The following is a 16,808-nucleotide window of genomic DNA, read 5'->3' on the forward strand; positions in this document are numbered from 1 at the left end:
CCTCCCAAGTAGCTGGGACCACAGGCGCCTGCCACAACGCCTGGCCGCCTGGCCATTTTTTGGTTGTAGCCATCATTGTTGTTTGGCGGGCCCGGGCTGGGGATTTGAACCCGCCACCTTAGGCGTATGTGGCTGGCGCCTTAGCCGCTTCAGCCACAGGTGCTGAGCCAGCAGAGCTTGTCTTAAAGCAGAAGTCCCCAACCTTTTGGCACCAGAGACTAATTTAATGGAAGATATTTTTTTCCACAGATGGAAGTGGGTTTGAGGGAGAATGGGATGGGACAGGAAGTGTAGCTAAGGTGGTGATGCCAGTGATGGGGAACAGCTGTATAAATAGATGAGGCTTCTTTAGCTCCCCGGATGCCCACCTCATCTTGTGCAGCTGGTTTATAACAAGCCATGGGCTGGAATATTTTTGGCACCAGGGACCAATTTCATGGGAGAAACTTTTCCCACCCATCGGGGAGGATGAGACAGGAGGCAGAGCTCAGGTGGTGGTGCTGTGTGGCCTGATTCCTATAGGTTATAGGCTGGTACTGGATTGTGACCCTGAGGTTAGGGACTGCAAGTCTCAAAGGATGACTATTATATCATTCACAGTAGAGAAGAAAGATACTATAGTTGAAACAGTGAAACATAAGGTCCCTTTTAAAATTAATGTTTCAATATAGTACAAATTTTGCAGTTTCTGGACTTTTGAGCTTCATCTGTACTGAGATATTTGAAGTAGGAAACTGTATGAGTTTTAATATGCATAGTTTAGAAATGTTTACTGTGGATTAAATTCTGTTCTAAGCACTTACGTGAATTAAAACTTTCAATGTTCACCTAGTATTTATATATAAATAATGATCCTTGACATTTTATAAAGGGAAAAAATAAGCTCTGAGACCTATACAAAGATCTACCTTGCCTCATAAGAAGGCAAGATAGAATTGAATATAATAAGCTCTCTCTCCCCAAGTAACGATCTTAGCCGTTGTGCTGTATTGTACATACATTATGATAAATATCCAAGGTTTGGTTCTCTGTTTAATTTGTCAGTTCTGTCTTCATTCATATCCAAGACTGGAACATATGAAACCTAAGATTATTGCCCTAGAGTTCTAAAAGACTAGCATAATCTTCATCTTTTACCTGTAAGTCAGCCTCTCACAAAGGTGTTAATATAGCCAGATGCCTAGCCACTCGTTTTAATGTGAGTTGGCAATCCACATTATCTACATTAGATTCATCATCCACATGCTACTTCAGAAACATTGAGGCTTTCAATCCTATTGTTTGTTGTCTTGGTCGACTCGGATCAGTAAGCATTTCAGCAAACACTGAAATAATCATATTTGCATTACATTTCAGGTAAAATTTACAAACAACTTTTGGAAGTATATAATCCTTTTATCAAACTTTTGAAATTTAAACAAAGTGCTTTTAGTCATGGGAGTGTTTTTGTTGTTGGCAAAATAAAATCTTATGTCCTTCTAAGCTTATATTCTACAAAACAGAGATGCTAATCGAAAATTTATGTGACTTTGTCAAAATACGGAATTTTAATAGGGAATGATAACAAATAATGCATAATCAAAATAATTTGGATAATTCATACATAATAACCAAGTTTCTACATACTGAATATGTTTTCATATCACTTAATTCAATTAAGATAAAGACTAAATTCAACAAATACCTTTTAATTCTCCCTGCATTTGTGTTTTCATAATTGCCTAACACTATCTTGGTTTTCTGAGAATTTAGTTTTACTTTTATTCAAAGCCAAAACTTAGCTATTATGTAAATGCAAATAGTAGCCCAGTGTTTACTTATATCCACCAACATGAATAACTTTTCTCAGTATACTATTACACAGAATGATTCAGAATCAATCTCTAGGTCTCTACGGGGGTCCCTATAAGAAACAAACCACTTTTTCATAGTAATCTCAACTGTCATTTTGCCGTTTAGACTACTTCTGCCACATAGGATATGTGAAGGTCCTTGGTGCGTTTCCTTTCACAGCTGTGTGTGTATGGATAGTATAGACAGAAGTGTGGGGTTTGATGCAATATACACACACTCTGCCATACACACACGGTGCATGCTATCGAAAGAATTATCTGCTATTTGAATATATCATATTTCTAAAGTTTTTGTATCTGGAATTCTATGACTCCGGCAAAGCCTCAAATCACATGTGCTTTCACATTGCCAAGTCATACTGTACCACTCTCAATTCACAGAGGAATAGACAGCAGGGAAATAAAGTATATTAAGGCAATCATCAAGCTGGAGGGTAAAGAACAGAACAGGGTATTGCAAATCAGGGGACAAACAAAACAAAACAAAATAAATTTTTAAAAAATCATTAAGTATAGAAAGGTGCTGTAGTGGTGGGGCTGGGGAGTTTGGGTGAACGCTAGAGGAAGAAAAAAATGCCACAAGCAAGATTTATCATAATCATTCAAGAAAGGCTTGTGTGAGGATATTAAATCTGCCTGGGAGACCTGAGTTCCAGGCCTTTGGGGGGTTAAAGCAGAAGAAATAGACAATCTGGTAATATATTGCTGGAGGACTCAGATCTCACAAGAGGTGATGAGATGATAACAATAACAGTGAAAGGAAAAAAAAAAAAACTAGAATCCAGTATATGTGCATAAAACATTTTATACAGAAACACATGATATTTTCACTGGTAGGCTCTTTGGTCTTTAGGGAATTGCAATTTTATATCATCATATACGTATCAACAAGGCAATGGCATTTACTATTTCCATTAACATTAGATAATTGTATAAAATACCAACGTACAACCTTTTTCTAAAGGAAATTAGTTTTATTTCTCTAAAAGCAGTGATATAGGTTTTATTGATTTATAAGGAACCAAACCAGGGCCTAGGGGATGAGGCAATGCGCAGAAGTGCCAGGAAGGGTCACATCCCTTCAAAACCTCTTGTGTATGGACATTTTTATCAACTTCTCATTAAGCTCTCACTTTAATTTATATTTGGTTTGATAATAATTGAGCAAATGTCCAAATACATAGTACATATTCCATTCTGTTTAAACACTTACATTTGCTTGTATTTTAAAGGCGTTTAAAAAAAATTAAAAACATATTTGCTAAAACATGTCTGTTTGTACAGATCTTTTTTCTTTTCCTTGATGACGCAGGTGATATGAAATATCTCCTAAAATGTGCAGATATTGAGGCAAAGTAGTTTAAATAATGTGTTCCCCATACATAGACAACTCTCTTGAGTGCTACTGAACTCTGTAGCTGGAAACAACCTTGAGGTTAGTTGATCTCAACCCCCTAGAAAGACATAAATGTTGATTGGTTCCTACTAAGTGGAAGAGACAGGAAATTGTCTTCTTACAGCAACCTAGAAAAGAAAGAAAAATAATTTTTAACTGCTTCATCAAAATGATTTCACTTAGGCATCCATTAAGTATTATGACCTCCATGTCTTTGTGAACAAATCAAGATTGTTACTGATGTTGTTCTTTTAATTTCTTGTTTATGTCCATTTTTACATGGATATAATTTCTTAAAACACTTATGCTTAGCAGGCATGATTTACTTTGCATACGGTAACAGATGAATTACAATTATGTTTGCTACTGGCAAAATTAGAAGATGAGTTTTTACTGACAAATCTTTGCCTCTTCATAAGTTTAATTGGAATCATCTTAATTAGAATTGTTGGCACACAGATTTTTTTTTGGGGGGGGAGAGCCTATTTTCATAAAATATAACACAAAAAACAGCACATGTTCCTTACTGAGGATTGTAATATATTGAAAATTTTTTACCTTAGTTATGATTCTTGAAAATTTTGCTTTCAAACTAGGCAAATGACTTGGGGAAAAACTGACTCCATTTTATATACACAGTAAAGTGATATTAAGAATCTAGGTGAAAATTAACTAATTAATGATTGCCTTTACTAACTTGTATCTTTATTATTTTTATTTTTACACGTTTTCATTTTGGAGCGCTTCCAGTTCCTTAAGTATGATATAGGTCTAATCAATTTTACTTAGACAACTAGGAAAATGTGTTACTATGTATGTGGTCTACCGATGTTTGTGTGTTATGTATTCTGGTATTTGGAATGGAAAGAAAATAGAAGGGACAGTCCTGCAGATCGATGAAATCACTTAGTATGTCAATGAACCCATTCAACAGATTGAGATCTTATCTGTTACTGGGATCCAAATCATGCTAGGTTAGGTAGAAGTGTCTAGAAACTTCCACACATTTTTGACTTAATATAAGAATAAAGGAAATACTAGTGTAGCTTATATTATACTCAAAACACTTCCACCTAAATTCAACATTGGGAATAACTTGTCTACATGTTTCCCAGCAGATAGTCTGAAAAAATCCATTAAAGTTCATACTCTATTAAGGGTAGCCCCACCTACCCTTAGGAGAATCTTTCTGGAGTAAAGGGAGAAAGAGCCGGAGAATCATGTTCCCTTAGCTTTCAACTAAAAGCAAAGACCTGTGTTTAGGTGACAAGTTATTGAATTTCTATATGGGCCTTACTTTTGTCAAGTGAAATGTGAATGGTCATGCATTAACAATCCCAGGGTTTGAAATATTCATAAGATACTTGAATATCTGTTTCTTTCCTGCACTAATTTTCCAGTAGTGTTGATTTCCTAATTCCACACCTATGACACAATGTAATGACATTTTTTCTGTTATAATAAACATTAACACATTTTTTTTTTTTATTGTTGGGGATTCATTGAGCATACAAGATGTGTCACACACTGAGACCTCAACCCCCTCCCTCCTTCCCTCACTCTTCCTTTTCCCCACCCTCCTTTCTCCTTCTCTCTTTCTCTGCTTTCCCCTTTCTCCACTCCCACCGTGTCATTAATTGTCCTTATATCAAAATTGAATGCATAGGATTCATGCTTCCCCATTCTTATGATGCTTTACTGAAAATAATGCGTTCCAATTCCGTCCAGGTTAATACAAATGCTATAAAGTCTCCATTGTTTTTAATGGCTAAATAGTATTCCATGGTATACACCTACCACAGCTTGTTAATCCATTCCCGGGTTGGGGGCCATTTAGGCTGTTTCCACATTTTGGCAATTATAAATTGAGCTGCAATAAACAGTCTAGTGCAAGTGTCCTTATGGTAAAAGGTTTTTTTTCCCCTTCTGGATAGATGCTCAGTAATGGGATGGCAGGATCAGGAGGTCTAGCTTGAGTTCTTTGAGGTTTCTCCATACTTTCTTCCAAAAAGGTTGTATTAATTTGTAGCCTCACCAGCAGTGAGAAAAGTGTTCCTTTCTCTCCACATCCATGTCAGCATCTACAGTTTTCAGATTTTGTGATGTGGGCCATTCTCCCTGGGGTTAGATGATGTCTCCGGGTGGTTTTGCATTTCTCTAATAATTAGTTATGATGAGCATTTTTTTCATATGTTTGCTAGCCATTCATCTGTCTTCTTGAGAGAAGGTTCTATTCATCTCTCTTCCCCATTAATATATGGGATTGTTGCCTTTTTTCAAGTGGATTAATTTGAGTTCTCTATAGATCTTAGTTAACAAGCTTCAGTCTGATTCAAAATATGCAAATATCCTTTCCCATTGTGTAGGTAATCTATTTGCTTTGGTTGTTGTCTCCTTAGCTGTACCAAAGCTTTTCAGTTTAAGTAAGTCTCATTTGTTTATTTTGGTTGTTATTGCGATTACCATGGCAGTATTCTTCATAAAGTCTTTCCCCAGACTTGTATCTTCCAGTGTTTTTCCAATGCTTTCTTTGAGGATTTTTTATTGTTTCATACCTTAAATTTAAGTCCTTTATCCATCTTGAATTAATTTTTGTGAGTGGAGAGAGGTGTGGGTCCAGTTTCAGTTTTTTACATGTGGATATCCAGTTCTCCCAGCACCATTTATTGAGCTGGGAGTCTTTCCCCACTGTATGTTCTTGCTTGGTTTATCGAAGATTAGGTGATTGTAGGTTGTTAGTTCCATTTCCTGGTTTTCTATTAGATTCCAAATGTCTATGCCTATATTTTTGTGCCAGTACCATGCCGTCTTGACCACTATAGCCTTGTAGTACAGCCTAAAAATCTGGTATGCTGATGCCCTGGCTTTATTCTTATTACTAAGAACTACCTCAGCTACATTGGTTTTCTTCTGGTTACATAAAAAACACAGAATCCTTTTTCTAAGTCTTGAAAGTACAATGTTGGTATTTTAATAGGGATGGCATTGAATTGGTAGATCACTTTGGGAAGTAAAGACATTTTAACAATGTTGATTCTTCCCAACCATGAGCATGGTATGTTATTCCATTTGTTAATGTCCTCTGCTATTTCCTTTCTTACGGTTTCATAATTTTCTTTACAGGGGTCCTTTACCTCTTTTGTTAGGTATATTCCTAAGTATTTCATTTTCTTTGAAACTATGGTGAAGGGAATGGTGTCCTTAATTAGCTTCTCATCTTGGCTGTTATTGGTGTATACAAAGGCTACTGACTTGTGGACATTAATTTTATATCCTGAAACATTACTGTATTTTTTGATGACTTCCAGGAGTCTTGTGGTTGAGTCTTCGGGGTTCTCTAAGTATAAGATCATATCTTCAGCAAAAAGGGAGAGTTTGACCTCCTCTGCTCCCATTTGGATGCCCTTTATATCCTGGTCTTACCTAATTGTATTGGCTAGAACTTCCAGCACCATGTTGAATAGTAATGGCAACAGAGGACAACCTTGTCTGGTTCTAGTTCTAAGTGGAATAGTTTTCAGTTTAGCTCCATTCAGTAAGATATTAGCTGTGGGTTTGTCATAGACAGCTTCGATCAGTTTAAGAAATTTCCCACCTATGCCTATACTCTTCAGTGTTTTAATTAGAAAAGGATGCTGGATTTTATAAAACGCTTTTTCTGCATTTATTGGAGAGGATCATATGATCTTTGGTTTTGCTTCTGTTGATATGGTGAATAACGTTTATAGACGTGCATATATTAAACCAACCTTGCATCCCTGGGATGAAACCTACTTGATCATGATGTATGATTTTTTTGGTGGTAAGCTGTAATCTATTGGCTAGGATTTTGTTGAGAATTTTGCATTATTAAAATTGGTCTCAAGTTCTTTTTAGCTGGGTCTTTTCCTGGTTTTGGTATCAGGGTGCTGTTTACTTCATAGAATGTGTTGGGGAAGATTCCTTCCTCCTCAATTTTCTGGAAAAATTTCTGCAGAATGGGAATAAGCTCTTCTCATTTCTGGTGTGAAGCCATCTGGACCAGGGCATTTTTTTTTTGTTGGGAGATTTTTTAATTGTTTCTTTGATTTCAGTGCTTGAAATTGGCCTGTTCTAGGCTAAATCTAGGGAGAGGGTGTGATTCCAAATATTGATCCATCTTCTTCACATTGTCAAATATCTGGGCATAGAGTTTCTGGTAATATTCAGAGATAATCTCTTGTCTCTCTGTGGCATCAGTTGTTATTTCCCCGTTATCATTTCTCATTGAGGTTACTAGAGATTTTACTTTTTTATTTCCAGTTATTCTAGCCAAAGGTTTGTCTATTTTATTTATTTTTTCAAAAATCCAACTCCTTGTTTCATCAATTTTCTGAATGATTCTTTTAATTTCGTTAATCTCTGATTTAATTTTGGATATTTCTTTTCTTCTGCTGGGTTTAGGCTTAGATTTTTTTCTTTTTCCAATTCTATAAGGTGGCTTCTGAGTTTGTTGATGTGCGCTCTTTCTGTTTTTTGAAAGTAGCTTCTAAAGTGATAAACTTTCCTCCCAGGACTGCTTTTGCTACATCCCACAGGTTTTAGTAGCTTGTGTTTCATTGTTGTTATACTCAAGGCAATTAATGATTTCCTTTTTTATTTCTTCCTGTACCCAACTATCATTCAGCATAAGGTTGTTTAATTTCCATGCCTTTGTGTGTGGTTGAACATTTTTGTTGGAGTGAATTCCACCTTTAGTGCCTTGTGTCCTAAGATATGATCAATTTGGGGGAATGTTTCATGGGTCAATGAAAATCATTTATATTCTTTATCTTTAGGTTGGAGTGTTTGATGTATGTCTATCAAGCATGGTTGTTCTATGGTCTCGTTTAAGTCCCTTATATCTTTGTTTAATTTCTGTTTAGAGGATCTATCCAGCTCTGTGAGAAGAGTGTTAAAGTCCCCTGTTATTATGATGTTATAGGATATCATATTACTCAGACTAAGTAAGGTCGGTTTCAAAAATCTCGGAGCATTTAAGTTGGGTGCATAAATATTTAGAATTGAAATGTCTTCTTGTTGTATTTTTCCCTTGACCAATATGAGGTGACCTTCCTTGTCTTTTTTTACTTTAGTTGCTTAACAAATTTTTTAAAAGGTGTTTGATATGCTTTTTCACAAGTTTCTATAATTGTAAAAGTAGACCAACACTTTTTATTTTATCAATGGACATAATGATTACTTTTATAAAGCTGAAAATATGCTTAAATTCCTTCATATCTTGTTCATACATTAATAAGGAATTAATGTGTTTGTATTATTCCCCCTATTCTCTGAAAAACTAGAGCCACATAATTAATGGACTTCATACGTGGCTAATAATTCATAGATATCCTTTTGCAACTTCTCCCAGCTCATGGATCTTGGTTCTTCATTGCAGTTGATGTTGTTAATGTCCATTGGAAGAGTTTTGAATAGCCCCTTAAGATATCTTATATTTGATATAATCTTTCTCCTTTGAATGATTATTACATTTAAGTTTCTCACTAAATTAAAATCTTTTATTAATTCCTCATCATTTTCCCCTTCCAAATCATGATTTGGAGCCCTGAACTTTAAACATAGTGATCATGTACATTTATGCTGTTATTGCTTAAAGATAATTCTATGAAAATAGTATGTACCTTTTAAAACCTGGATGTCCAGGTTGAGTTTTTAAAGACATTTTTCAAGTCCTAATAATACTTGCTGATCTTAGTTTAATATGCTATTATAACTCCAATTGGATTTTATGGATATCATATCTTATTACTTTAGTAAATCTTGGGGATTTTATGGTGCTACTCAAATTAATTGAGAATTGATACATATTCAAAAAAAATTCTGATTGAGTTTTAATCAAGTATAGTATTAAATAAAATTATAAATTACAAAGCATTTTGTCAGATTTAGCTGTAAAATTATGGGGATGCTGTCTATAAATTTTATTATTAAATTTAAATGCCAAAAATATTTTTCCTAACTTTATGTATTATCTAATGAAGATTCTTTATAATTAAGAAAAGTGGTAGAATTTTAATTATTTTTAAGAGGGTAATTTACTTTTGAGCAACATTATTTCTTTGGTGATATGCTACTATATGTATAGAAAATTGTTTCAATGGTCCTAAATAACTTATTTGTTTTAATTTCTTCCTACTAAAACTTTCATCCTTTATTTAAGCCAAATAGGGAAGTCTTTTGTGAGTCTGATTCAGTTATTGAGTTTTTAAATATATAATGCAAACAAATGTAAGTTATTAAGAAATATTTAGCCCAACTGTCATGTGAGAACTCATCCCCTTTTCCAGATTCTAAAGACAATTTTCTTTTTGGTTGTTATTGTTTATTAAATTAAATTCTATACAAACTTGCTGTCCAGAAAGATTTTATCATAGTTTGCTCAAAGTTTTAAAATATTAGTGACCTCAGGATTGTTTCAAAGATTTTATAAAACAATTTAAATTAAAAAATAAGTTGATAATTTGTTTAGAACATAAAATACTCATCTTAAAAGATCTTATCTGGCACAAATTGGATTAAATTTAAGAATCTGACCTAAAAATAAAAAGAAAACAAGTAACTTAATTTTAAAAAGTGAGCAAAGATAATGAGTAGATTTCTCAAAAGACAAGCAAATCACCAACAGGTATTTGAAGAAATATTCAATATCACTAAAAAAAAAAAAAAGAATTAGGGAAATACGTTATTAACCACTAAAATTTCTCTAGAGATACCAAAAATGCATGAAGCATTTATGTTTACTGTATTTGAAATAGACAGTTTCACTCAACACTTTCTTGAGTGAACATCAATGGTCTATGACGGTCTATATGCCTATTAATTGAATATAATATAAAAAGTTATTCTACATATTGTATACATTGATAGGCCTACAAGTAGCATTTTAAAAATTTCAATAACTAGAATTTTTATTTTTAACTTCTTTTGAAACATTATTTGGGCATTGTGGTTCATGCCTGTAGAATCATCTGCTTGGAAGGCTGAGGAAGGAGGATCACTTGAGCCCAACAGTTGAGGTTGCAATAACCTGTGATGATGCACTGAACTGTAGCTGGGGTGACAGAGTGAGACTCTTCTCAAAAAAAAAAAAGGAAAAATTATTTTGAAACATGAGATAAATATAAAACCTATTTATATATATATATATAAATAAAATTAAAGTTACATTAGCAAAGTATTTAAAAATTCAATTTTATATATATATATAATTACTGAAATATATGCATCTATCCTAGGGGTTGGCAACCTTTTTTCTGGGAGGGAGGTCAGATGTTAAGGCCTAGTGTTTCTGTGTGTTACTTAATTCTACTATTGTAGCATAAAAGTAGCCAGAAAAATAAATAAATAAACAAATGCGGTTGTATTTCAATAAAACTTTACATAGAAGTAAGTCCCCATGGTAGCTCTTCTCTCCCAGCACTCTGTAGCAATTGCAAGCTGACAAATTCCGATTCTGTCCTTTTCCTAGTTCAAGTTTAGTGAACTGAACACATGAACAGAGTTTATCCATGTTCAGCCACTGTGTGATGAGATGGGTCATTCCATACAGTGATAATATTAAGGAGCACAACTGTGAGCTGTTTTTATAAATCAACTTTTTAAAACTTGGGGAAAGTTTCCTTGATAGACTACCAGGAAGAGAAGGTGATACAAATGTGTCACATCACATTGCATTTACTGTCCATATTAAAAAAATCATTTCCTTAAACATTATATTTTATTTTACAATGACATGCTATATCTGGAAACATTAATCAGTAATAATCATTTTGTATAAATGTATACATACACAAATTTACACATCTATGTATATATAATTATCAAAATACATATGTCAATTTGCTATTTAGTTTGGTGCCAGTGATATATTTGTACGTATATGTGATTATGAGTTATTCCAGTTTTAATTAATCTCTGCTGAATGTCTGAGTGAATTATCCTTGTATGGTATTTAAATTTCTAGAATGGGTTTCTCTTTGCCTGGCACTGAAAATACAAGCAGGGAATGTGAACTCTTCAGTGCGTCTCTGCTTTTCCGGAGTTGGTCTAATACATTACTGAGGTAGCTCTAGTATGTTACTCCAAAGCCATGACACTCATGGGTTTTCAACATGTGGCTTTAAAACCCCAGGAATGCTGAAGTTTCTGAATTATTCACCCATAATCACTCCAGGGAATTATGTTTCATCATGATAGGAAAGTGCCTTAGAGCAGGAAGCTGTAGAGTCTTGTCCTTTAGTCGATATTCAGAATACATCAAGGAGGATGATAACATAGCATTCATGGCCTAAAAGTGTCCAATTTACCTAATCAGAGATGATGACAGAGATGATGATGATTTCTGGTGTCTCAGATAAGCATTTAATCATCATTTTCTCCACTTATTTGTTATTAGGGGAATATATATTTAGGAAGAAGAAGGAAAAGAAGTCTGACTCCCTAAGTGGCATTGATTCTACATAATACATAGTTAGAAATGTCCGTCAAAAGTATGGTTATCAGAAATAATGGGTTAAGTAAATTACACAATTTACTCTCTTAAAGTAATAATAGAAAAATACTATTATTACTTCTGTGAATAATAGTAATTTTTAAACTAAAGTACATAGTTTCTAGAATTTGAAAGTTAAGCAAAGACATAAGCAAAATTACATCTCTCATTGCTGAAAAAATCATAATTAATTTAAGTGAATATTACTAATGATCTGGCACAAAACCTAATTTTGTAAGTATGAAAAATGCAAAGCTCATATTTCTAGTAATACTATAAAATGTATGAATATTGTTCTATGATAAGTTAATTTAGATAAACATATTATTTGTATAATTTTACAACATAGCTGTTTTTATAATTCTTTCATGCGAAAACCTCATCTTCTCAATCTATTAGGTCGGCAGCTTTTAGTATACAAACATATCACACTATGCACATTCTTTGACTGAGGCATGTGAAAAAACATTGATGTCAGAATGAGTGTGATATAAATGGCACCTTGAAAAGAACTCACCCTATTTCACTGAGCAAGAGGATAACTGGCAGATGATGAAGAACGCAGGGCCACTTCCTAAAAAAATCTGCAATCTAGGATAAATTCCAGTTACCACTGATGCTGATTAGTAGGTTTTAAATGATACGATAGTATAACATTCAATATTAAAAATATTGAATCTTTGTTACCAGTTTATATTGAGTACTGCAATTTCAATACAGTTTTTTCCTTTCCTAAAATGTACATACACATTTTAGCACCTTTTGTATTGATATGAATCATTTTAATCAAATAAAATTCTTCCGTATTGATTTTAGCAAATATTATTTACACATGTTAGAAAGTTGCTCCAAGGAAAATAAGAAAGGCGATGAGAAGTATATTTTACAATTAAGTTAACTTAATTATTTAGTAGTATTTCTATTGATTTTATCATATGAGACTTATATATTATTTTTAATAATTAGTCCAGAATAAAGTCCTAAATTTTAAATAAATTAACTGATAAAAACGTATTTCCAATGATTTTTTCTGGGTTTTGTGTTAACAGCTTTTTCCTCATAGACTATTTTTTCCCCCACAGAAACATCATATCAGAAAAATTTATTTTGTTCTCAGTGAACACAGAATTTATGAAATTTCTGTTTGGCTCCAGGCTGAAATGTGCTTAACATGGGAGTAAAAAGGAATATGTAATAAAAGCAAATAATTTAATCTGAGGGAAAAATATTTCCCAGGATTTCTAACATAAAACTACATTCAGAAGGAAAAAAAATATCTCTCAGACCTCCAAGGTCATTGTGTTTGTTCATGCCTTACATCCCTAGCTATCTGAAAGAAGAAAAAAGTATATTAAAATAATTCTGTGTATCACATTTGTAAGACGTTCAAAAATATTTCTTGACTTGAGAATAATTGTTACTAAGTAAGAAGTTATCTTAATAGAAATGACTCCATAAATATATTTATTATAAAAGCATCATTTATATATATTTATATCATCATATATATATTTAGAGACAGTCTCATTTTGTCGCCATCAGTAGAGTGCTGTGGTGTCACAACTCACAGCAACCTCTAGCTCTTGGGCTTAGGCGATTCTCTCGCCTCAGCTTCCTGAGTAGCTGGGACTACAAGCACCCACCACAATGCCCAGCTAGATTTTGTTGCAGTTTGGCTGAGGCCGGGTTCGAACATGCCACCCTTCGTATATGGGGCCATGCCCTACTCACTGAGCAACAGGTACCTCCCATCATTCAATATTTTTCATAGAAGTAAAATAATATATTTCTGGTAAAAATATAACATCTATTTGTAAAGCAATTTGCCAACAGTAAAATTGGAGATAGCTATACTGCAAATACTTAATACTTCTGAGAGTATAAAAATAATCTTACCCATGCACCTATATAATCTTACATATATACATTTTCACAAGTATACAAAGATGTTCATTGTCACACTGCTGACTCTTTTTTTTTTTTTTTTTTTAAAGACAGAGTCACACTCTGTCACCTTGGGTAGAATGCCACTGCGTCATGGCTTACAGCAACTTCAAACTCATGGGTTCCACTCATCTACTTTCCTCAGTCTCCTGAATAGCTGGAACTATACATGCCTACCACAACACCAGGCTACTTTTTCTATTTTAATAGAGACAGGGTCTTGCTCTTGCTCAGGCTGGTTTCAAACTGCTAAGCTCAGATAATCGACCTGTCTTGATCTCCTGGAGTGCGAGGCATGAAACATCACGCCTGGCCACTGCTAAATTTTTAAAATTTTAAATATTTATTTAAAATGCTTTCCATTTATTTAAGTAAAAAGAATATTTTATAAAAGCCTTAATTGTGAGATAAAATATATTTGAAGAGGGAACATAATTTATATTCTATACTAGGCTAGAAGTTTTGCTAAGAGTAATAGTATTATATTGATTAATATGGCTTTTAATTCAAATTAGTAAATATGTTAACAGAAAATATTATAGTTTAAATAGCTGAGATACTACCTGCAAAATGTGTAGAAAAATATTTATCACTCAGTAACCATCCCTAAAATGTTTGCTATTATCATTATCACCATAATTCTGACTGCCTGTGGTAAATTTTAAGATGCTCTATGTCTAAGCACATTCTGTGGAGCATAAGAAAAGCTTAATTTTAAAAGTATATGAAATTACTCATTTTTTAATCTCTAAATTTTCCACTTATTTCATTTAAGTACCAAGATTCTATATTATTTAATATAGAATTCTATATGATTTAATATTCTAATTAGCTATAAAAGTGTAATAATAAAAGAGATAATATGTGACAAGTAGTAAAAATTAATTTACTTCTGGAAAACAGTATTTAGGTGATAATGAAAATATATATTTTTATTTGAATATGTTTATGGTGTTCCCAACAACTATTCAAGTTTATATTTCCAAATGTCTTTCTGCATATTTACTCATATTTCTCATCTCCAGGAGTATGAATTTTATTAATATTTGATTCAAATGAATACAATTTGTTATTGTTAAATATGAATGACATGACGAATGTACGCTGTGGCAGAATAAGAATAGTCTTCTTCTTGTCCTCTGCAATACTATTTTGTTATGGTCTGTTCAATATTATAATGTGTCTTGAAATTTAGGAATCATGAATGGAAAAACATCCATTTTAGTTAATACAATTATTACATTTTTAAAGAATTTGCCTACCTCTAATACTTTTGAGTTGTAAAGGCCTTCTTTTCCCTTTCTATTTATTTTGTAAAATAAATAAATTTTGATTTAGGGGACAAAATACTGATTTGGCTTAAACAGAGCAGTAAGTACTTAAATGGCTAATGTTCTTGCTCAAAGTTCTATACATTGTGTAGAACTGGTGTTAATTGCCCATGGAGAAGGAGCTCTGTGTTCTAGTAAATATAATCTATATAGAAATATAAACATCTCTCCCTTTCTCTGACACACACACAATAACACAGTACAGTGACACTTTTGCTCTTGGTTTTGTTCTTTACATTAATCTCTAAAAGGAATCTACATGCTAAAGGAAACAAAATGATCATCAGCAAACTGGAACTGAATGAGACCAAAGGAAAAGTGCTATCAAGAGTCTCCTTAAGACCCATACTCTAAGCATTATATACCAAAAATGGACTTAAATACTTTTCTTCTTAGCCATTCAGCTAAGATTTACCCATTCAGCTTCTAGATGTCCATGCTTTAGGATTTCTGTCTCATTTAAGTCATAGTTTCCTTCTGAAACACCTACAGTTGATAACTTTTTAACCAACCAGCTTTTGGTAAGAGGCAAGTACATTATACATGAAACTACTTCAAGAAATGCCTTTTTAGGAATCGAAGGTCTTTTCCTGCCGTGAAGAAACTCTGAAGCCAAACACACTTAGTTGCTGGGCATTTTGTTTGGAAGGTCCCAGATATTAGATTAATTTTATCTTTATAAAATCATCTTATCTTTATAACCTCATAAAGAGTCACCACTAAAGTAATAAAGCCTTCATACCAATACAGTGCAGTGTGGAAACAAAATTTCGACTCACCTTTATATTATAAATCTGTAATAATCCAGAGACACCATCACATGTTAGAAGCATTAGGTTGAATTGCATGTTTATGTTCATTCTGCCCACACACTTCAAGGAGCACTTGAAGATTTTTATTTTAGGGACAACATTGTTCTGTTGTATTCTTGCCTTTAATAGTCATACTAAGGGGTTGGGTTTACTTATATGCCACGTTGACAATCACACTTTCTAAAGAAGCAATACATAGTGCTTCAAAATCTAGCAGTCCAATAAAAGAAAGTTCTACTCTCTGTAGAGATAAAAGAAAATCCCTACAGAAACACAAAAAGAGTTTTGCATTTCAGAGTTGGCTTGTTTAGCCAGGTGAAGACATTTGGCTGTAGGGTTCCAAGAATGAAACTGATTTTCTTTCTTTCTCTCTCTCTCTCTTTTTTTTTTTTTTTTTTTTTTTTTTTAGAGACAGAGTCTGACTTTATCACCCTTCGGAGAGTGCTGTGGCATCACACAGCTCACAGCAACCTCCAGCTCCCAGGCTTAGGTGATTCTCTAGCCTCAGCCTCCCAAGTAGCTGGGACTACAGGCACCGGCCACAACACCCAGCTATTTTTTGTTGCAGTTTGATTGGGGCCTGATTCGAACCTGCCACCCTCAGTATATGGGGCTGACACCCTACTCACTGAGCCACAGGCACTGCCCTGAAACTGTTTTTCTTTATTGTGCTGTCAACTGTGTTTTTAAAAAATAAATCCTTTAAGTCTGGGCCTGGTGGCTTGTGCCTATAACTCTAATACTCTGGGAAGCCAAGGACAGTGGATTGCTCAAGAGGTGGAACCCAGACTTAGCAAGAGCAAGACCGTCTCTACTTAAAAGTAAAAAAATCAGAAGGGTGTTGTGGCAGGTGCCGGTAGTCCCAGCTACTCAGGAGGTTGAGGCAAGAGGACAGATAAACCCAGTACTTTGAGGTTGCTGTGAGCTAAGAGCTATGAAGCCAACGTGGACAGAGTGTGT

The sequence above is a fragment of the Otolemur garnettii genome, unplaced genomic scaffold (genome assembly GCF_000181295.1).
Source record: "Otolemur garnettii isolate 467f Iridium unplaced genomic scaffold, OtoGar3 scaffold00009, whole genome shotgun sequence".
NCBI lineage: Eukaryota > Metazoa > Chordata > Mammalia > Primates > Galagidae > Otolemur > Otolemur garnettii.